Source organism: Bemisia tabaci, chromosome 1, assembly GCF_918797505.1.
Source record: "Bemisia tabaci chromosome 1, PGI_BMITA_v3".
Classification (NCBI taxonomy): Eukaryota; Metazoa; Arthropoda; class Insecta; order Hemiptera; family Aleyrodidae; genus Bemisia; species Bemisia tabaci.
Window position 1 is genome coordinate 201,053 of NC_092793.1, and position 16,193 is coordinate 217,245.

At 38.5% G+C, this 16,193-nt stretch overlaps 1 protein-coding gene across 1 annotated transcript in view; it reads left to right on the forward strand.

The window, feature by feature from the left end:
• Kdsr (3-ketodihydrosphingosine reductase) overlaps nt 1–16,193 on the forward strand; it is a 110,067-nt gene that overhangs the window by 21,362 nt on the left and 72,512 nt on the right. The window lies entirely within an intron of this gene.

The window sequence follows — 16,193 nt, forward strand, 5'->3', positions numbered from 1 at the left end:
AAAATTTTGAAATTATTCCATCGGAGTCAGGAAGTACAAAAATTTGTAACACAAATCGACACCAAGAAATCTAAAATCGGCCCATTCGTGTTCAAAATACCGACCCCTATAGGTGGGGGACAGAGCCTCCTTTCAAAAAATTCAAGTTCGTTAAATTGACGTGAAGACCCGGAAGAAATGTGTAGTCGACCTCAAGGAGTCCGAATTTGAGGGTCCCAGAGACTTTTCTGATGGGGAACAGGGGTAACCCCCCCCCCCCCCACACACACACAATGGTTAAATTCAACAGTTCTAAGTCCCCCAAGCCCCATCACAAAAGTCTCAGAGGATAATGGAACCCTCCAATTCGGGCTCCTTAAGGTCCATTATCCATGAATACACATTTTTCCGAGTCTTCACGTCAATTTAACGAACTTGAATTTTTTGAAAGGGGCTCTGTCCCCCACCTATAGGGGTCGGTATTTTGAACACGAATGGGCCGATTTTTGATTTCTTGGTGTCGATTTGTGAAAAAAAATGTTGTACTTCTTATGGAAACTCCTGGAAACTTAACTCCTATGGAATAATTTCAAAAGTTTGACATAAACTCTGACTTTTGGAGTACGAACCCCCCCCCCTTTTACTCCCCAAGGGGCACCGGGAGGGGGAGGGTTCTCTGGAACCATGAAATTCGGATTTCTTGGGGTCGGTTCCCCAATCAGCCGTGCGATCCCGGACTTCGTACGACCTACATTAACCGAGAAAAAGGCCTGATACGGTAGGTCTGGGCGAGCCCGTAGTTATTTATAGAAGGGAAGGCACTCAAAAATACCTGATATTCCTTTGATGTGCTTTATTTCACACATTTCCTCAGTCAATTTTTTGTTTTGTTCCTGCACTGTTTTTGTAGTCAGGTTCTTCTGGTTTGTCTCTGTTTGTCATCACTAAGTTTTGCATTGAGATTAAACTCGTCTTCTCTCACCAATAGAATTTTCATTTATTCTTTAAATCATTTCCTCTAAAAACGCCTGCCCCAAACTGCAGCACCAATTGCTACGCAGCAGATTTTTTTTGTTTTGTTTTTTTTTTTTTAAGAAGTAGCTGATTTTCTAATGGAACCTTCAGAGGAAGGAAAAAAACAGGTTGACCAGATTCTTCGCTCTGGTCCGACAATTCTTGGATGTATGCATTCTTAGCAGATATGCGATTTATGTGGAGCCCCTGTTTTCGACTGGGGTCACCCTAACTTACCTAGAAAGGTGTCGAAGGTTCAGCTCTCTTGAAATTTCTTCCCTACTTTCAAACTCTTTTTTGAGGCTCTGGTTTTGTTTTCACATACACCAGAACGTGTCTCAAATACAGTGTGTCAAGTTTTTAATTAATCTTCGTGCCTCTCTCGACCTTTTTCTGAGTTTTTGGCGTTTTTTGAGTGTTTGTGAGGCTTGTTTTGGACTTTGTTTTGTGCTGCGTAGAGTAGAGTTAGGTAATATTATTGCCAACTCTACACAGCTCCGCATCAATTTTTAGACTTTGCTCATGAGCATTTCGGGCGAATTTGGACTACATTGTATAAGCTACATTATTGTGATAAACTAACCGCCGCGACGACACATCGCCCTGGCTCATTTCATCAGAGATACGGTGATTTCAAATTCGGATTCCATACGTTGTGTACTCTCGCTACTCTTCGACCGGAGTACGAAATCTGATATGAGCCAAGCTCATATTTATTCTTTCACAGCGTACTCTATGAGACGGTATACGAAACCGTGTCAATCGCCGCCACGGCAGCCCTCTCTCCTCCTGCCACTCGCAACTCGGTCCTGAGAGGTAGGTTTCGTGCTACTTCCTCGGCCAAAAAATAATCATGGGTTGTGCCCACTGCAACCAACGACAACATGAATAAAAAGACTGGGGAGACGGTCCAGTGGACGAACGAAAGCACCCTCGCCAACACCAGCAGCGGAAAAACGCACAGCCAAAGTAAAATCAAAACCACAAAAACCGGTCCATCTCTTACGAATACTCTCAAGTCTGCGACCCACGCAAGCATCGGCATACAAAGCACATCAATAATACCAGTTCAAAATGTTAGTTTTTGGCAATTATCGCCGACTAGAGTCACGCAACTGGATTCTGGAGAAAACTCATCTCAACATAAGACTGATGATCATGAAGCTCATTTTGATCTACATGAACAAAGAGACGCTCTCATAAACGAAATTATTGCTCTGACGGAAGACATGGTAACTCTTATAGAGAAAAAAGTCCTTAACCAATGCAAGTCTTTAACTAGGAGGAGAAATAATTACTAAGAGAGAGTGTAGCATAATCAAAAAATGTCAATTAAACCAGGAAATGACAATAGGGTCTCTTATAAATAAACTTAAAAGACACAAAGTCAGCCAGCCAAGTAGGGCGTAGGGCACATGAATCTGAGGCAGATGTTTTTAGCCTCATGATCACCATTGTTTTCAAAAAATTTAGATTTAATGGAGAGTCTGAAATAATCAATAGATCAATAATAACAGGCAAATCTGATGACGAGACAGTCCTAATTTCTACAAACATAAATTGTTTAGGAAATAGTCAAATGTAAGCAGATCTAATAAGCAATGTGTGTTGGAAAAAGTAAATGGAGATGTTGCATGTGTGATGGATTTGCGATTTGACCATTGATTTTTATGCAATAGTTCGCGAGAAACACGATGGTGCCACTGGTTTTCTCTGAAATCATCTCCCAAGCTCAAAAAAAGCTCTCAAAGTGAGGCCAAAATGGAGGGGATATCCCACCCTACCCTGAGAGTCCACCTCCACATCAAAACAAACCCTCCATGCAAAGATAGGAAGCAAATACATTAACAGGGTTGCCACTTTATTTGGGTACTCCAAAACTGAAAACACGGCAACCCTGCTAATGTATTTGCTCCCTATCTTTGCATGGAGAGTTTGTTTTGATGTAGAGGTAGACTCTCAGGGTAGGGTGGGATATCCCAGCCATTTTGGCCTCACTTTGAAAGCTTATTTTGAGCTTGGGAGATGATTTCATGGAATAGCAGCGGCACCATCGTGTTACTCGCAAACTTTTACATAAGAATCAATGGTCAAATTGCAAATCCCTCACACATGTAACATCTCCATTGTCTGAAAGCTACGCAAACTAATTAGTGCAGTGGCTAATTACCAAAAAAGGGCAAATAGTGGCAAATCGTGATACAGTTTAGCGGCTTTCAGGGATCAAACTAGATGACATTTGAAGAGTTTTGAGTCGAAGAGGCATTTCAAATTTAGTGGCAGATCCAAGATGGCGGCCATTAAAAATGGCGTCCGGGCGCGTACTTTGAGCCGCTATAGATCGAGATCCACTCACTGAACCGATTTAATTTTTCTTTTTTTTGTTTACACGGTAATTTACAGGAGAATATAACAAAATCACAAAAATTTTGATTTTGACAATATACAGGGTGTTTTTTCCACAAAAACCTGTTTTTGTGCATTGAAAAAAAAAACTTTTAACCCATATAACTTTTAAAATTGCATGATTAATGCCACTTTAAATATGCAACACGTTAAAGAGCGTGTTTTAAGCTTTCCAACGATATATTATATGATGGGTCTAAAATTTCAGGTTTTCGCAACACTGCGATCCGCGCGACGGCGACACAGCGCGGGCCTGCATAAATTAATCCAGGGGCATATGTCGAAAAGAAGCCTCCCGTGGAATAGTGAATGGAGTAAGTGTGGAAAATGGCCTAATCACTTCTTTTCGATGTGTGGAAAAATAATTTTGATGTTGTCAAGCTCAATTTTGCGTCCAACCCCTCCAATTCAAGATGGCGGCCAAAATGGGGGCTTGGGGGTTGAAGATGTTGGAATTTGTTTTTGATGTCGTGTAAGGGGTCTATCACTATGAAACTTCGGTCGTAGAGTCCGCATTTGAGGTCCAAAATTGTCTCCGGCTCAAAGGGATGCCCAAAATCCAATATGGCCGCCATAATTTCCACGATAGGGTCAAATCTCCGAGAGTTGCGTAAATCTGCCGAGTAGGATATCTTTCACAGGGTTTTCTGGGTCGTGAATTTCACCGATGAGGTCAGAATTTCACTACAGGTTTATTGAAGCCCAAACACTTCAATATGGCGGCCAACATGGCTGCCGTTGCGGAGTGAAATATTTTGTTGAGGCTCGTATCCTCGAGTGAGGTATCCCTGCATGGGTTTTTTGGGTCGTAAATTCCACAAATGAGGTCCAAATACCAAAACAGGCCCATAAAAGTTCTCCAAGAACCAAGATAATGGTCAACATGGCTGCCGCTCAGATAGTGAGAACGGTAGAGAAGTTACCTTTCCGTCTTTAAGGGATTGGCTGATGGTGGAATTTTTGGTATCGATTTATCCTAAATCTCAGCTTACTTTCTGCTTTTAATAAAGAAAAAAAAATTTAAAGTCGTACTGAGAATCCCGCTCTCCAAAGTTGGAATCCCCCTTTGTCCGCGGAACTCCCAAGGGTGACCGTTGTATTCAGAAAAGTGTATTTTGTCCTTAAATCGAGAAAAGTATTTTCTTGGGAAAAATCAGGAAATACGTTCTTGAACATGTCCTAGATGTACTACAGACAGCTATCGCTACCACTCCGATGTACTAGATGACTACATACGGAATCAGCGGAGTACATAACATGCACGAAAATTCATCATTGTATGCATGGTAACTTCTCTACCGTTCTCACTATCTGAGCGGCAGCCATGTTGGCCGCCACATTGAAGTTTTTGGGCTTCAATAAACCTGTAGTGAAATTCTGACCTCATCGGTGAAATTCACGACCCAGAAAACCCTGTGAAAGATATCCTACTCGGCAGATTTACGCAACTCTCGGAGATTTGACCCTATCGTGGAAATTATGGCGGCCATATTGGATTTTGGGCATCCCTTTGAGCCGGAGACAATTTTGGACCTCAAATGCGGACTCTACGACCGAAGTTTCATAGTGATAGACCCCTAACACGACATCAAAAACAAATTCCAACATCTTCAACCCCCAAGCCCCCATTTTGGCCGCCATCTTGAATTGGAGGGGTTGGACGCAAAATTGAGCTTGACAACATCAAAATCATTTTTCCACACATCGAAAAGAAGTGATTAGGCCATTTTCCACACTTACTCCATTCACTATTCCACGGGAGGCTTCTTTTCGACATATGCCCCTGGATTAATTTATGCAGGCCCGCGCTGTGTCGCCGTCGCGCGGATCGCAGTGTTGCGAAAACCTGAAATTTTAGACCCATCATATAATATATCGTTGGAAAGCTTAAAACACGCTCTTTAACGTGTTGCATATTTAAAGTGGCATTAATCATGCAATTTTAAAAGTTATATGGGTTAAAAGTTTTTTTTTTCAATGCACAAAAACAGGTTTTTGTGGAAAAATCACCCTGTATATTGTCAAAATCAAAATTTTTGTGATTTTGTTATATTCTCCTGTAAATTACCGTTTAAACAAAAAAAAGAAGAATTAAATCGGTTCAGTGGATCTCGATCTATAGCGGCTCAAAGTACGCGCCCGGACGCCATTTTTAATGGCCGCCATCTTGGATCTGCCACTAAATTTGAAATGCCTCTTCGACTCAAAACTCTTCAAATGTCATCTTGTTTGACCTCCCAAAGTGGCAAAACACGATTCGCAGCATTTTGCCCTTTTTCGGCACTAAGCCAACGTACAAGAAGGAAAAAACACTGAAAAGCACATAAATAGACATTTTCTATATTGAATAAAAAAGGATTCGGGGGCTCAGATCCCCCTTAGCTGTCTTCAAATTTCTCTTTTGATACACCTCCCGAACAAAACAAAAAAATTTGAAATTGGTTCAGTAGAAGCGGAACTAGAGCGATATGGCGTATGCGCTACACTGCTATTTCGGAGGTCCATCGCGCGCCGCCGCCGCGCGGATTAAGATATTACCCAAACTGTTAATTAAAGACCCATAGTGTAATATACCGTTGGAAAGCCAAAAACAAGCTCTTTCAGAAAAAATACATCTTAAATTGCTGTTACGCCCATCCTGAAAAGTTATTTAAATGTAAACGATGTTTGTGTTTCTGAAAAACCGGTTTTTGTGGAATAAACACCCTGTATATTGTCAAAATAAAAAATTTCGTGATTTTGTTATATTCTCCCGTAAATTACCTTTTAAACAAAAAAAGGAAGAATTAAATCGGTTCAATGGATCTCGATCTATAGCGGCTCAAAGTACGCGCCCGGACGCCATTTTGAATGGCCACCATCTTGGATCTGCCACTAAATTTGAAATGCCTCTTCGACTCAAAACTTTTAAAATGTCATCTACTTTGACCCCTGAAAACCGCTAAACTGTATCACGATTTGCCACTAAGTTGCAACTAGCCACCGTACTAAATTCAAAAATTGAATGTTCACGTTTTGATAATACTAGAAACAAATCGTCCCGCTTATGTTGCAATAAAAATAAATCGAACTTTCTAATGCTAAGTGACTCACATGGAAGGAACCTGGCTCAAAGGATCAGAGAGTCAATCAATAGTAATGAAAGTATTATTACATCTATTTTCAAACCTGGTGGAACACTAGAATTTGTTATAAATGATTTAGTCTCCTTGACAAAAAATTTCACTAAAGATGACGCAGTATGCTTTATCTGAGGATTCACTAATTTTAATTATAGGACAAACATTAATTTTGGAAAAAAAATTAGAAAAAATCTGTAAACCAAAAAAGTAAATCCATGAACAATGAATGCCGCGATTTGACCTGCCAAATCGTGCTGTCTCTGCATTTGTAAGCTTTTTTAAATCCCATCCTATCCTTCTACCTATAATAGTTACCGGATCTATGTCAGCAATTCTTTCGTTCACGATAACTGAATCGGCTCGTGCGAAAACCGCTAATGTCCATTTTTTTCAATTTTGAGATTTTTGGGTTAAAATACCCTCGGAGGTCAAACACACTCATTAATGTAGTGAACATGTTTGTTCCTTAGGTTTGAAGCCCTTTTCAGGGGGAGCCGTGGTCCGAATCATGCGAAAACCGCTAATGTCCATCTATCGTTGTATGCCTAATTACTGTACAACAAACCAAAATAAAAAAATGTCTCCTGAACGACATTAGGTGATCTTTATGCATTTTAAGGCGCTGAATCTTAATATGACCTCAGTTTTTTTCCGCCACCCTCCAATTTTCCGGAAAAGCCGATTTTACTCGGAAAAATGATCATTTTTGGGCATTTTCGGTGTTTTTCCGACTGTTATCCCGATTGTTAAATTGGAGGGTGATGGAAAAAAACGGAGGTCATATTCGGATTCAGTGCCTCAAAATACGTAAGGCCAACCGTATTTTGCCCGAGAGGCATACTGAAAAATATGCGTTTTCGATGTTTTAGAACCGTCCACGCACAAATCATGCGAAAACCGCTAATGTCCAGTTTATTGCTGGGAGTTTAGTGGCGAAACTTATTTTAAGTACCGCAACTGTCCGGAATTTTATTTTTTTAACCTTATGTGAATGATAATCTACCGCTTTAACATCTTCAGAATGAATTTTGAAAATATCAAACGGCTCCAAAACTCGGCGATTTTTACGTATCATGCGAAAACCGCTAATGTCCAGAGTCCTTTCTTTTTAATTACTCCATTCCAGACAGAAGAGGAGCTGGAACCTGTTAGGGATCCTTTTCTACAATCCACTCTTGTAATAATCAACTTCTCAACATTTTTTAATCCCGCATTTAAAAGGCTTCTACAGTTTTTTGCAGTTTACTCAAAATAAGAGAAAATGGACATTAGCGGTTTTCGCAGGAGCCGATTCAACTATCTTTAGATTTACGTTAGCTGTCTCAAATTTAGTAATTTTGTCCATTTTGATCTTATGAAGAACTGTATAGATTTTCGGTTAAATCGCATTTACCGTTTACTTTCTAAACGGTAATTAACGTAAGTGCCCTACTTACGCTGTTTTCCACTAAACTGTTTTTATGAAAGTTCCATTCCTTGGTTTCCTTGGTAACCTTTGTTTGCTATCAGCTTATTTCCATTTCTCGGCCAAGTCAACGGATTTTATACCTCCTTTTTTTTTTTTTTTTTTTTTTTTTTGAATCATTGCCAGGTTAGTTCTAATTCTTTTGCCAGCATTTATTCTACCCCTCCCCTCCCAGCTCATTTTTCTAACTCCCGTAGCCCCCCCCCCCCCCCAACTGATTTTATTTATATTTTTTTTTCTTATGGCATGCCTTGCACCCCTACCATCATATTGTGGGGTTTCATTCGTAGGGATAAAATATTGTATTGTATGTAGATCTTCGATATATCGTTCGATATAAAGCAGGATAGACAGGGATATGACGGAATTTATTGATATTCACCGGGATAAAAGGTAGGAATTTTAAGAAAAGGGGAATAATCGTTCGATATAAAGCAGGATAGACAGGGATAAGACGGAATTTATTGATATTCACCGGGATAAAAGGTAGGAATTTTAAGAAAAGGGGAATAGTCAGTGTGAAACGGGGTAGATAAGAATTAAATAGGATAGATAGTGATAAAACAGGGTAATGTCTATCGATCTTCGATATATAGTTCGATATAAAATATGATAGACATGGATAAAACGGGATGGGGAACGACATTGATATTAATTGAGTTAAATGGAGGAAGTTTGAGAAAAGGAGAATAATTAGTGTGTAACCGTAAAGATAAGGATAAAACAGGATAGGTAGGGTTATCCCACCCTTCGATACATCGATCTTTGTTTATCGATCTTTGATAAATTGCCCGATATGAAACAGGATGGGAAAGTGGCATAATCCATTTGAAACGGGATAGATAGACAAAATCAGGACAGATATGGGTAATATTTGATATAGATAGGGATAAAACTGGATGTATTGATATTCACCGGCATAAAAGGGATGTTTATCGTGTTTGAAGATTTTGCTGTGTTTGTTGTGTTTGATGTATTTGTTGTGTTACAAGTGTTCGTCGTGTTCAATATGTTTGCTGTGTTTATTGTGTTTGATGTGTTTAATGCGTTTGTTGTGTTTGATGCATTTGTTGTTTTTGATGTTTTTGTTGTGTTCGATGTTTTTGTTGTGTTTGATGTTTCATGTGTTTTTGTCGTGTTCGATGTGTTTGATGAGTTTGCTGTATTTGTTGTGCTTGATGTGTTTGATGTGTTTGTTGTGTTTGATGTGCCTGTTGTGTTTAATGCGTTTGTCAAGTTTGATGTGTTTGTCGCATTTGATGAGTTTGCTTTATTTGTTATGTTTGATGCGCCTGTTGTATTTATTGCGTTTGTTGTGTTTGATATGTTCGTTTTGTTTCTACTCAACTCACCTATATTCTATCTACAAGTGTACAGGGCGTCCCAAAAGTCCCTTCCAACCCTTCTAAAATTTTACCTAATTAAAATTTTGAAACAAAACTTCGGGAATGTTCAAAGATCAATGTAAGCTACTTTCAGGGCCCCCAAACTTTTGCGGGGGGGCTACGGGTCCCAACTTTTTTTTTTCAAACGGCAACATCTCCTTTGTGACACATAAATTCAAAGAAAATTAAAAAAGAAAATTTTTGGCACAAACCGGAAGTCAAACTCTTGATTTTTGACAAACTGGCCGCCGGTCAAATTTCAAAATATCGGAAATCTAAATCCCCGTTTTCGTCGATGGATTGGGATGAAACTTGGTTCTCATAGGTTTTTTTGAACGAGAAAAACGATTCTGGCATTATTTTTCCGGAAAATTTTTGTCTTTTTCAAAATGGCGGCGGTCAATATGGCGACCTTGAGCGGCAAGAGAATAAATTAGGCTGCTTATCGGTGAATTTGCATGAAACTTGGTATCAGGGGACACTTCGGCATGAAAAAGACGAATCTGTCATCAGATTTTTTGAAATTCTGAATAACTTCAAAATGGCGAGGAAAATGGTGGAAACTTGGTATTACGGACGTTTACGGGTGGATTCGCATGCTGCCATTTTGAAAGTATCTGACATTTCAGTCAATTCATTGCATTCAAAGTCATTCAAATGCATTGCGGAAGAGGCATGTTTTGTCAAACCAAAAACCAACAGGACCCAGAGTTTCATTCGCATCCAACCGTAAACGTCCGTAATACCAAGTCTCTGCATTTTCCAGATGCAAAAGGATTGATAAGCATAAAACTGCATTCATCCCGTTTAATCTAAGTTCATCCTAATTCAGTAACATTCATCCTTGCCGGACAAAGAATTTGATTTTAAATTAATTGAATTTTAAATAAATTAAATGTGTCGAGTTTTATAAATTGAGATTAAGATAAAAAAAATCTAATCACACATTGGTAGGTTATAGGTTATGTCACATTTTTTTTGTCTACCGGATCAAGACTCCCTTCACCCTCTTAACCCCTCACCATAAATTGTGCTGAACACTTATCAAGTGGATTGCCGATCTCTCCAATCAAAAAAAAAAGAAAAAAAAGTGTTTACCAAACAGGAAAAGATTACAGTAACGCCATTTCAGTTCACCTTAAATTTCAAAGTAGGCAACACGAGTTTCTACGTGGTTGAATGGCGGTATTGTCGTCGTGAAATGACAGTTTGCCTTCAATGATTAGTGTAGGCAACACAAGCTCTCACGTGGTCGAAGAGTGGTATCATCGTCCGTGCAATAGACGTCCTCTGTCTGCTAATTTGTTTTTATGTCATTTCGGGACCGCGTTTTTCAGTAAAGTAGTTGCTCCTCTTAACTGTTATTCATTAAGCTGTTTTTATCTTTTTTTACTTCCCGTCCGAGCACATGAACACTAAAAGAGAGAGATGAGGATGATGATTATGATGCTGATGCTGATGATGACCATGAAGAAAAAGGAGAACAACGAATGGTGCAGAACAAGAAGAGTGAAAGAAAATAAGTTAGAATAAATTTAGATAGAAGAAGAAGATAATGAAAGTGGGAGAAGCAAACAGACAGAAGAAATGAAAAGTAAAAAGAGGAAAGCAGTGAGAGGGAGATTGAAATAAATAAGAACGTGGAAATAGTGGAATAGCTGTTTCATCGTGAAATTGCACGATTACTTGGAACGTTTTTAAAAAATAGCATTTCACCAAACTGGAGAAGATAAATTAACGTCATTTCATTTCGCCCTCAATTTCAGTTTAGGCAACAGGAGCTTCCGCGTGGTTGAAAAGCGGTATCGTCGTTAAATGGCACGCTCACTCAGGCAAAATAAGCTCCCATGTGGTCGAATAGTGGCATCATCCCCGAAACAATATCGGCCTAATGCTCCCCGTAACTAAATTTTTGGTGAAGCATCTAGACCCGTGACTTTAGTCACGGGCTTTCCACTAGTTATTTAATAGAAACATCTCTAACCTGAATAGTAAGTTTAGCTACGTAGGAATAATTCACCATGTTGAAATGCCTAGATCAAGTTTCACAGCTCACGTTCCTTATATGAACACTCAAGGTAATTATGCACTGGCAATGAGGATTGTGTCCACGTGTGAGACTCCTGCTAATCATTAGAAATATACCTAGCAACAAGCAACATTATATACATGTAAACTAATAAAACAGGACAAGGCTAAAGTAGCTGCCCCAAATGAGAATGTCCTAAAATCCTCCTCGAAGAAACATTCATCTCTTTTAAATTTTAATATTCAAAGCCTCAAGATAATTGATAAACCGCACCTACTTGCGCTTGAATTAGGAAATCTGCGCACCCCGCTTGGTGTTACATGATTTACAGAGACTTGGTTTAAAGCTGGTCAAACCATCCCTTTAGCAAATCACATCTATGCTGATACCAACACAAGGCGATTTACCAGGGAAGGTGGGTCAGCCATTAAATTTACGTTAAATATAACATTACGAGCTCTAGTCTACACAAGTTGAATGGTCTTTCAATTGAGAACAACTGTGAAGTCTCTGCTATCTCCGTAAGAAAATTTGATAATTTTTGTTTTTTAAAACCCTGGATCGTAACTTCTATATACAGGCCACCGACTGGTGATGTATGTACTCTCTTAGAAAAACTGGAAATGACACGTAAAAGTTTATTTGAATGAAATTGCCCTTACATTATTGCAGGCAATTTTAACGTTGACTTTCTCAACTCGCAGTGTAAGGATGTGAAGTCACTTTGTAGTCTAATAACTGAATTTGGCATTAATTGTAAGCCATTATTTTACGATGAGCCCTCCAGGATCCCTAAAACTACGGCTACCCTGATTATTAATTGTTTTTCCAACAATCAATCCACAGACTCCTTCATGTGGGATCCTCGTCCATACGACCACCGAGAAGAATTTGCCTCTTTTAACTTTATTTACCAAATGGGCCTGTTGCAAACTTTTACTAGTGCAAAAATAAGAGTCGTCTCCATCAGTAAATGTCTGAAAAATCACGATGAGCGCATTGGGAAAGTTTGAAATGCACTCCTAACTTCACAATCTGCGTAAGAAATTTCCGTTTTTTTTAGCTTCCCTCTTCAAAAACGATACTACGGCACAGGTGAACATTTCATTAAAGGTGTCGTTCTACCTATACAACCCCCGTGCACTGGGATACTACACAATATTCAACATTACCGACACCGATCCGCCAAAAGACATGTGCCTGAACGAGATTCTAGCCATTTGTTGACAACGCAGCCTGTTTACATTCACGATTTCTTCGCGTTGATGAAGATCCGCTTTAGTAGACCTTGTGCTCCCGCTTGCGGTATGCGAGCGGAAGCTAAACTTAGGTGCCATGTGATGGTAGCATTTTCATATTCCTTGCCAAATTGGTTTAAAACCAGTCTTTTTTGGGCTGAATGCGTGAACGGATGTAGAAAAATTATTATTATTTACTGGGCTCAAGAAAATGAATGACCATAACAAATTTTTGACTGTCTGATTTTGGTCGGCCTCTCCCTCCCCCTCCTTCCACCCTAAAATATCTAAAGAGCGGGAAATGCTACCTATTGGAAACCTTAAAAACCCTTGAAACATGAATTTGTGTTGAAATATTTCATTGGGCCGCTTTACTGTGTACCGTGGTTCCTTAAAACCTCTATATCTGATTTTCGCGGAAATTGGAGGTCACCTCAAAGAAGCATCCGAAAAAGTACTGGTTTGTACCGTTTGTGCTTTTGTATATGGTATCTCTAGGATATATATGCTTTCTAAAAGTACCAAAGATAACCGCGCAACGAACCGCAATGACACTTTCCCAGTCTACAATATTCTGAAAAATTCATTTTTTAAGGCTTATTTGTCGGGCAACTTTGATCTCATGCCCTGCAGCAAAAAATCAATATTTTTGGGATCTGCAAAAGCGAAAATACTCGTCATGCAATGGAGTTTACCAGTCAGATGCATATAATGGTGTGAGGTTCACGAGTGCACTGTGAAATAATTGAGTATATAACGCGCGCCTCAGGTTGCAGAAATCTGGGTTCATCACATTCCACATGCTGCATATCTATCTACGAGGAAACCGCAGATATAATGAATATTTTAGATATTCCCGTGTAATTTCGTAATCAGTAGGTATCTGAGCATCGAATAAGATGGCTTTGATGAGGGAAAAAAAATGTCGAAATATTGCATTTCGCGCCGCTACGAACACGATCTGGCCCATAGTGATAGCGGTATGGTTGAGCCGGCCATCTGAATATTGTGATCATGTATCTTTTCACCTCACGTTTGTTATTAGAATAATTGAACTGACATGGTCATTTATCCTTCACATGAGCCAGCTTGCAGTATGGTAAGGCTAGCCATCAGAATAACCTATGCTCTTAACTTTAATTGCCAAAATCGCTCTTCCCTCTAAGTAGTAGCCGCAGAAAATGATGGCCAAGCTAATTATTGAAATTTTTGCCCTAGTGAGCTCTTCATTGTAGCATTTAGTAGTTGGAATGATGAAAATGATCAGTTGTAATAGCTGATGCAGTATATAAAACAGTGAGTGCTGTGGATGTTCAATAGTTGAGTCAGCATTTTTAATTGATCTGCTTGCCTTTTCAATAGCAGCACACGTTTCTTAGTGTATCTAGAATGAAATTTAAAATTAACTAGCTGCTCCGGGCGCCCTACGGGCGCCCTCCACAGCTAGCAATAGTGGTGCAGAAGCTTAATTGAAATCGAGGCAATTAGTTGAATCTATTTAATAATAATGAATAAAATGTCTGTAACAATACGTGTTGATAGCAATACGCTATACTGCAGTTAATAAGTCAGGGTCAGTCAAGCCGCAGAAAAGTAAGATGCCAGGATATCAAGAAGCTGTGAGACAGAGCAGCCGAGGGATTGCGAAGGAATGTGGGTGGCGAGTGACGAACGACAATGCGACCCAAACCTCCTTCTTTGAGGTTGGTGGGAAATGAGCTATACCAAAGAAAACGGAGATTGCCGAAAGAAAGTGGTGGGAGGGGTGGCTGAGAACGTAGAGGGGGGTACCTAGGGACGGGCAAGCAGGTAGCGGCCGGACGACCGCTCGAAACAGCTGAACTATACTCGTCGATAAAAGTAAAAAAAGTTGAGAAAATCGAAAAAACAATTACAGCCTGCAAATCTACAGATCAGAAGCTTTCATTTAAAAAAAAAGCATGCAAATCGGTCCGGTGGTTCTCTCAAAGTTAATGTCCCAAAATGCGGACTTGAGTCTGAATAAATGGGAGAAAATTTGAGCCCAGCTAAACTTCACTCGTCGATAAAAGTAAGAAAATTTGATAAAATCGAAAAAACGATCACAGCCTGCAAATCTGCAGATCACAGGCTTTCATTTAAAACAAAAATCATGTATATCGGTCCGGTGGTTCTCTCAAAGTTAACGTCCAAAGATTCGGACCTCCGTTTTAATACATTGGAGAAAATTTGAGAAAATTATAGGAGAAAATTTGAAAAAATCGAAAAACAAATTACAGCCTGCAAATCTATAGCTCAGAAGCTTTCATTTAAAAAAAAAGATCAGGAAAATCGGCCCGGCGGTTCTCTCAAAGTTAACGCCCCAAGATTCGGAACTTTGCATTTTAATATATAGGATGAAATTTTATGAGAGAAATAATACTACAGTGTTTATTTATTACCAAATTACACTAAAAGCAAAAAATTCATTTAGCATAGTTGAAATAAGATTTCAACTGATAACTAAGGTAAAATAAAACGGTTTAATTAGTGATAAAAATATGAATAAACCAACAAATAAAATATTAACTTACTCCCCAATAATTTTAATGTTTTGGATACACAGCCTAAAAAGTAGACGCCCTTAGAGCGTAAAATTATTTCTCTCTTAAAAAATTTCAAATAATTTTGAATTTCATAAAATTAGAGCAGAATACAATGTTGCTAAAAAGAAAGGGCAAGCATAGATAAGTGGATAAATAATATTTAAAATTTACTTAAAATTCTGGTTGGTATGAGGTTCTATCGATACAAAATGAAAGATCTTTTAAGTACAATGAGAATTTATTATTTTAAATAAACTGAGAAAAAAATTAAAGAAAAAAAATTAAATTGAAACTATGAGCTAAAGAACTATCTTACATTTTGAAGATAAAACATTTAACATAAATCTTCAAAGCAAAATAAAAACAAAACAAACTTACATTAATGGCAGGTTTCTAATCTTTCGAGTATTGAATCTGTTTTCACATATACGTAGGAAGGAAAATCTACCGGAATGATTCCAGTTGGTTTTTTTTAAAGATATTATTTGCTTTCATTGCTTTTAAATTTAAATGACATTTAATTAAAACAAAAACTTACTAAACGCCAAAAACATCTGGAAAGCAAATAACAATTTACTTTAATTTTACCAATCTGGTTGATTTTATCTACCGCTTCACTGTGAAAAGCAAACCAAAAATAACAGGTAATGTTACATCTAAGAGTAAAATAAACCATTTTTCTTCCTCTGAAAATCAGTACTTATTGCAAATCTTTCAATGTGTTTACAAAGACCTTTCCGTTTCACACATCGAAGCTGCTGCTAAAGCATACAGCTGATAACAATAAAATACTAAAAAAAATTGATGAGGAATAAAAATAAAATGCACCTTGAGAATTGAACAATTTATTTTTGTGTTTTGGCAAAAACCTAGCACAGCTTTGATGTCATGAGGTATCTGGGTATTTATTTTTTGGAAAAATGAATAAAAATGCTTACACTAGAACACTGCAAATGAAAAAAACGAAACATTTCAAAATGAAAACAAACCA